The following is an 8,283-nucleotide window of genomic DNA, read 5'->3' as shown; positions in this document are numbered from 1 at the left end:
ATCCTCCTGTAGAAAGCAACATAGTCAAAATCAATCTAGTTGAGGAGAAAGTCATTGCTTTTAGTGATCCTGTTGTTCGTTGTGCCTACGATGAGAAACCACCATACCCTGCTAGGATAAATGATTATTCTAAAGCTCCAACTGTGATACGTAGGGGTTACATTAGACCACTTGCACCCCTTGAGGAGATTAGAGTTGAACCTAGTGTTGCTATTATCAAAGATCTCATAGCCGAAGACGTAGATGGGCATGCTATCAAATTCTGTGAGGACTCTGCTAGAATTGCTAAACCTCACGTGAAAGACAAATACATACCTGTAGTTGGCCTGCCCGTAGTTTCTGTCAAGATAGGAGATCACTGTTACCATGGTCTATGTGATATGGGAGCTAGTATTAGTGCAATACCCCGTTCCTTATATGATGAAATCAAAGATGAGATTGCACCTGTTGAGCTAGAACCCATTGATGTCACTATTACGCTAGCTAATAGAGACACTATCTGCCCTGTGGGAATTGTGAGAGACGTAGAAGTCGTGTGTGGTAAGACGAAGTATCCTACTGATTTCCTCGTCCTTGGTACTGCACAAGATAGCTTTTGTCCCATCATATTCGGTAGACCCTTTCTCAACACTGTCAATGCTCACATTGATTGCATTAAGCAGACTGTCACAGTTAGTTTCGAGGGTGTGTCTCATGAATTTAACTTCTCCAAGTTTGGAAGACAACCCCATGAAAAAGAGTCGTCTGGTAGGGATGAAATTATTGCTCTTACCTCTATTGCCATACCTCCTATGGATCCTTTAGAGCATTATCTGCTTGAGCATGAAAATGATATGCATATGGAGGAAAGAGATGAGATAGATAAAATTGTCTTAGAAGAATATCCTATTCTCAAGAATAATCTGCCTGTTGAACTGCTTGGGGATCCTCCCCCACCAAAGGGTGATCCTATGTTCGAGCTTAAACAGTTGCATCATACTCTTAAGTATGCCTATCTTGATGAGAAGGAGATATATCCTGTTATTATTAGTGTTCTCCTCTCAAAGCACGAAGAGAAGAAGTTACTAAAAACTCTCAGGAAGCACCGTGCTACTATTGGATATACTCTTGATGATCTTAAGGGTATTAGTCCCACTCTATGTCAGCACAAGATTAAAACCGATCCTGATTCTAAACCAGTTGCTGATCATCAAAGGAGATTAAATCCTAAGATGAAAGAGGTCGTTGGAAAAGAAATATTAAAGCTTCTAGAAGCAGGAATCATTTATCCTGTTGCTCATAGTGATTGGGTAAGTCCAGTACATTGCGTACCTAAGAAGGGAGGTACCACCGTCCTTCCTAATGATAAGGATGAACTAATCCCACAAAGGATTATTACTGGCTATAGGATGGTTATAGACTTCCGGAAACTGAACAAGGCAACCAAGAAAGACCATTATCCTTTGTCGTTTATCGACCAAATGCTAGAAAGGCTATCAAAACACACACACTTCTGCTTTCTAGACGGTTCTTCAGGTTTCTCGCAAATACCTGTTGCACAATCTGATCAGGAGAAAACCATTTCACCTGCCCCTTCGGTACCTTTGCTTATAGAAGTATGCCTTTTGGCTTATGCAATGCACCTGCCACCTTTCAAAGATGCATGATGGCTATATTCTCTGACTTTTGTGAAAAGATTATCGAGGTTTTCATGGATGACTTATCCATTTACGGGTCTTCCTTTGATGATTGCCTCAGCAACCTTGATCGGGTCTTACAGAGATGCAAAGATACCAACCTCGTCTTGAATTGGGAGAAGTGCCACTTTATGGTTAATGAAGGCATCATCTTAGGACATAAAATCTCCGAAAGAGGCATTGAAGTTGATAAGGCTAAGGTTGACGCAATTGCGAAAATGCCTTGCCCCATAGATATCAGAGGTATACGAAGTTTCCTAGGTCATGCTAGTTTCTATAGAAGGTTCATTAAAGACTTCTCAAAGATTTCTAGGCCTCTTACCAACCTCTTGCAGAAGGATGTTCCTTTTGTTTTTGATGAGGATTGTGAGGAAGCTTTCGAAATACGTAAGAAGGCTTTGATAACTGCACCTATTGTTCAACCACCTGACTGGAACTTGCCCTTTGAAATCATGTGCGAAGCTAGTGATTATGTTGTTGGTGCTGTTCTAGGACAAAGAGTTGACAAGAAGTTGAATGTTATTCACTATGCTAGTAAAACTCTAGACAGTGCCCAAAGAAACTATGCCACTACGGAGAAGGAGTTTTTAGCAGTCGTGTTTGCATGTGAAAAGTTCAGATCTTATATAGTTGACTCCAAAGTAACTATTCACTCTGATCATGCTGCTATTAAGTACCTTATGGAGAAGAAGGACGCTAAGCCTAGGTTGATCAGATGGGTTCTCCTGCTACAGGAATTTGATTTGCACGTCGTTGACCGAAAGGGTGCTGATAACCCTGTAGCAGATAAGTTGTCGAGGCTAGAGAATGTCCTCGATGACCCACGACCTATTGATGACAACTTTCCTGATGAGCAACTAAATGTCAACCGCACTTCACATAGTGCACCGTGGTATGCCGATTACGCAAATTATATCGTAGCCAAATACATACCACCCAGTTTCACCTATCAGCAAAAGAAGAAATTCTTCTTTGATTTGAGACACTACTTTTGGGATGATCCTCACCTTTATAAGGAAGGATTATATGGTGTTATTAGACCTTGTGTGCCTGAACATGAACAGGGACAGATCCTGCAGAAGTGTCATTCCGAAGCCTACGGAGGACACCATGCTGGAGATAGAACTGCTCATAAGCTATTGAAATCAGGTTTCTATTGGCCCACTCTCTTCAAGGATGCCCGTAAGTTTTTCTTGTCTTGTGACGAATGCCAAAGAATAGGGAACATCAGTAAGCGTCAGGAAATGCATATGAACTATTCACTTGTCATTGAACCATTTGATGTCTGGGGCTGATGGGGTTATAGTCCTAGGGTAGGGTCATAGGCCTGCCCTATAGGTCCTACCCAAGGACTACCCTTCATAAGGGACAAGACCCTTAGTCAGTTCCAACTAAATTAAGGACTTCCCATCATCCAGTCGGTGACGATTCCTCCATCATCCAGTCGGAGATGAGCATTCGGAGCGTATCAAACTTACCGACTGGATTCCACTCTGTACATCGTAACCCCCCTGGAGGGCAACGGTCATACATTTTCATGTACCTTTATTAGCATTTAAGGCATACGTTACCTGTAACGTATACATTTAATCACCACTACTCCACCCCTGTGCACCGGACCGTTGTGAAGGGCAGCGCACTCTATATAAGTCGCCCTTCCCCACTGGTGCAGGGGTTAGCAATTCATTGTAATCCATATTCCACTCGACATCAAGCTCCCAAGAGCACTGAGACGTAGGGCTTTTACCTCCACCATAGAGGGGCCTGAACTCATACAACCTCGCCGTAGCTAAGGCTCTGCCCATCCTTTCGTACCCTACACATCTACTGTCAGACTTATACCCACGACAGTTGGCGCCCACCGTGGGGCAGGCGTCTAAGCGACTTTCGGCGAGTTTGCGGCTACATCTTTTCACCATGTCGTCCGGTGGACATTTGTGCATGGGTCATGAGATCCTCTTCGGCGCTCTCTCCTTCATTGTCGATGATTCGGCATGGCTTCGGGATGCTCCTCTCGACGTCGAGGCGCTCCCCAGTAGAGGGGCTACACACTTCCGTTCCGGCGCCCGCGGCATCCTTCTTCTCCAGCAGTCGGCTCCAGTGTCGACCTTCGCCCCCTTCACGCGCCGCAACAAGCGGTCTCGCCGTCCACGGCTCCAGCGTTGGGTGCAACACGCCCAGGCGCGCCAGAGCGCGTCTTCACAAGTGGCGGTCCTCGAGTCGGTTGTAGTTGCGTCACCGTCCTAGCGCTCGGACTCAGTTCTGACTTAGTTTCCTTCCGAGTACATGGGTCGCGGGCCCACAGCCGAAGTGCATATGGCCAACTCCCATGAAAGTCCCCGCCAAACCGGCCGGAACGAGGACGAGGTCGGCGAAACATCCGGCGCTCGCCGTCAGCCCCGCCGTTCTGCCAGTCGGCGCACTCGTCAGAGCAACGTGGAGGTGTTCCGCACACCCATCCTCAACCTGGCTGCCGCCACCAAGATAGCCGATTCCCTCCAGTCGACTGATTCAGAGGCTGGCAGAGGGATCGAGCAGATCCGTGCCCTGCTGCACACGGCGCAGCAGCAAAATTCGGCGGTCTCCGAGTCACACAACAGGATCCACAATAGTTTTGTTCGCGCGAACACGCATCGGTCAGTTCACACCCCCGGTTCTCATCAGCGACACAGGGGAGGCAGCCGTTCCATGAACCCCGAAGATCATCGCCGTTCACGCACCCCTCCGCGGGGTGGGCCCTACGGGCCCCGACATCATGATGATCGGCGTTCGGTCGGTGACACTTATGATCCAAGGCCCGACGGAAGAGGATATATCGCCCAGAGGAGGGTCGACAGGGGCCGGGCCCACCGCGATGGTCATGATATAGACCGTCCGAGTGGAAGCAGGACCATTGTCTCTGGCCCCGAGTGTTTCAGTCGAGCCATCCGTTCGGCTGACATCCCTCCCAACTTCCGATTGGCGATGGGGATTAGCAAGTTTACAGGAGAATCCAAGCCAGAAACGTGGCTGGACGACTACAGAGTGGCAGTCCAGATCGGTGGTGGAGACGACCAGGTCGCCATGAAACATCTCCCCCTAATGCTCGACGGCTCGGCACGAGCGTGGATGAACCAGTTGGCTCCTTCAAGCATCTATAGCTGGGCGGATCTGGCCCAAGTCTTCATCAGGACCTTCGAGGGGACGTGCAAACGCCCTGCTGGTCTCGTGGAGCTCCAGCATTGTGTCCAGAAGAAGAATGAACCCCTGCGCGATTTCATCCAGCGTTGGACAACCCTCTACCACACGGTGGAGAACGTCACAGAGCACCAAGCAGTCTGCGCCTTCAAGGCAGGCGTGCGGTACAGAGATCTATACCTGAAGTTCGGTCGAACAGGCGACATCTTCATGAGCAAGATGATGGAGATAGCGGCACGCTATGCAAATGGCGAAGAAGAGGACCGCATTCGTAGCGGCAAGCACAAAGCAGTCGCCGACAGAGATGGGAACAGCACTCGGAAGCAGAAGCAGAAAGCTCCGTCCACTCCGCAGGCAGAGGCCGCAGCCATTACCAATGCCAAGTTCAAGGGCAAGGGGAAGGCTCAGTTCACCCCCAAGAAGAAGCGGTTCGGAAACCACATCCTGGACCAGCCATGTCCAATCCACACGAAGATGGATGAAGAGGGCAACGCCATATTTCCGAAGCATACCACTCGGCAATGTCGCCTCCTGATCCAGGGGTTCGACGAAGGGCAGCCGAGTGAAAAGGACAATGAACAGGATGAGGAGGACAAGGAGGATCCGTTCCCCCAAGTCCATGCCACACTGATGATTTTTGCTGACGTTGAAAGCAAGAGTTGACTGAAGTTGGTGAACAGGGAGATGAACATGGCCACCCAGACCAATCCCACGTTCCCCAAATGGTCTCAGACCGCGATCACCTTTGACCAGTCGGATCATCCAGCACACGTATCCACCCCAGGGAGGCAGGCCCTGGTCGTCGACCCGGTGGTGGAAGGAGTCCGACTGCGCAATGTCCTCATGGACGGCGGTAGCGGCTTGAACATCATGTATGCTGACACTCTCAAGGGGATGGGCATTCCGATGTCCAAACTTAGCGAGAGCAGCATGCAGTTCCACGGAGTCGTCCCTAGAAAAAAGGCCAAGTCACTCGGCCAGATCGCGTTGGACGTCGTCTTCGGCTCCGACAAGAACTTCCGCAAGGAGAAGCTGACGTTCGAGGTGGTGGACTTCCAGACTGCGTACCACGCGATTCTGGGCCACCCGGCGTATGCGTGTTTCATGGCCCGTCCATGCTACGTGTACCTGAAGTTGAAGATGCCAAGCCCAAAAGGTGTGATCACTATCACAGGCAATCGGCAGTGGGCCGAGGAGTGTCTGCAACAGGGATCGAGGATCGCCGATCAACAGATGGCTGTCCTCGAGCTCGACGAGTACAAGAAGGCAGTCGACCCCGCTGACTTGATGCGTTCGAAGAAGCCAGCTTTGGAGTCCGCATTCCAGTCGGCGGGAGAGACGAAGAAGGTCAGCATCCACCCGACGAACGACACCGCTGCTCCGACGAACATCTCCACCACCCTCGATCCTAAATAGGAAGACGAGCTCATCCAATTCCTCCGTGAGAACTGGGACATTTTTGCATGGAAGCCCGCTAACATGCCAGGTGTACCCAGGGAGTTGGCCGAGCACCGACTGCATGTGGATCCTGCTGCTCGGCCTGTCCGAGAACGCCTGCGTCGGTCCATCGCGCACAAGAGGAAGGCAATCGGAGAAGAGGTGGCTAAGATTTTGGCAGCCAACTTCATTCGCGAGGTACACCACTCTGAGTGGCTCGCCAATGTTGTCATGGTGCCCAAGAAGGACAAGTCTCTCCGAATGTGCATCGACTTCAAGCATCTCAATAAGGTCTGCCCGAAAGACCATTTCCCGCTCCCCCGCATCGATCAAATTGTCGATTCGACTGCGGGTTGCGAGCGTTTGTCATTCCTTGATGCCTACTCGGGCTATCATAAGATCCGTCTGTATGGCCCCGATGAATTAAAAACAGCCTTCATCACCCCATTCGGGTGCTTCTGCTACATCACTATGCCATTTGGTTTGAAGAATGCAGGAGCAACCTTTATGCGCATGATCCAAAAATGCCTCCTTGACCAGATCGGTCGAAATGTGGAGGCGTATATGGATGATATCGTAGTCAAGTCACGCAAAGGGTCCGACCTGCTGACTGACTTGGCAGAAACATTCGCCAACTTTCATAGGTACGATATCAAGCTCAACCCAGCCAAGTGTTCATTCGGTGTTCCCAGCGGAAAGTTACTCGGTTTCTTCGTTTCCGAACGAGGGATCGATGTCAACCCCGAAAAGATCGGGACCATCGCCCGAATGGAGCGGCCGGTCAGAATACACGATGTTCAAAGGCTCATAGGTTGCCTAGCGGCTTTGAGCAGGTTTATCAGTCGACTCGGCGAGAAGGCACTTCCTCTGTACCGACTCATGAAGAAATCAGATACTTTCGAGTGGACAGATGAAGCCCAAATCGCATTCGACGACCTCAAAGTCCTACTTTCCACCCAGCCGGTTCTTACTGCTCTGCTCAGTAAAGAACCCCTTCTTCTGTACATCGCGACTACAAATCAAGTCGTCGGCACTGTTCTCACAGTCGAACGCGAAGAAGAAGGCAAAGCATACAAGGTTCAGCGGCCAGTGTATTATGTCTCCGAAGTCCTGACTCCTTCCAAGCACAGGTATCCCCACTATCAAAAACTTATCTACGGGATTTACATGACTGCGAGGAAGGTGGCTCATTATTTCCAAGACCACTCAGTGTCTGTCGTTTCCGATGCTCCGTTGTCGGAAATCCTCCACAATCGTGACGCATCGGGCCGAGTGGCGAAGTGGGCAATGGAGATGTTATACTGCGACATCAAGTTCGAGGCCAAGAAAGCTATAAAGTCTCAAGCTCTGGCTGACTTCATAGCAGAATGGGTAGAACAACAGCAACCGACCCACATCTACTCGGCCCATTGGACAATGTTCTTTGATGGGTCCAAGATGTTGAATGGCTCCGGCGCTGGCGTTGTGATCATATCGCCAAAGGGTGACAAACTCAAGTATGTGTTGCAGATACACTTCGATTCCTCCAATAATGAGGCAGAGTATGAGGCTCTCCTTTATGGATTGCGCATGGCCATCGCACTCGACGTCCGTCGCTTGATGGTCTACGGCGATTCAGATTTGGTAGTTAATCAAGTGATGAAGGAACGGGACGTAAGGAACCCCACCATGACCACATACTGCAATGCAGTGAGGAAGCTCGAGAAAAAGTTTGAAGGTCTGGAACTCCACCATGTTCCGCGACTGAAAAACCAAGCAGCTGATGAATTGGCGAAACTTGGATCCACTCGGAGACCAGTCCCGAGTGACGTCTGCCTCGAGCACCTTCACCTTCCCTCAGTTAAAGAAGATCCTTTCACAGAGGAACCAATACAACCAAAGAGCTCGACAGATCCAACTGAAGTCGAAGTCCCTCATGTGGTTGATTTGATCATGGAGATTCTTGCTATCATCCCCGATTGGACTGTGTCGTTCAGTGCATACATCCTGAGGC

Source organism: Hordeum vulgare, chromosome 3H, assembly GCF_904849725.1.
Source record: "Hordeum vulgare subsp. vulgare chromosome 3H, MorexV3_pseudomolecules_assembly, whole genome shotgun sequence".
NCBI classification, from domain to species: domain Eukaryota; kingdom Viridiplantae; phylum Streptophyta; class Magnoliopsida; order Poales; family Poaceae; genus Hordeum; species Hordeum vulgare.
Note: the sequence above shows the minus strand (reverse complement) of the source record.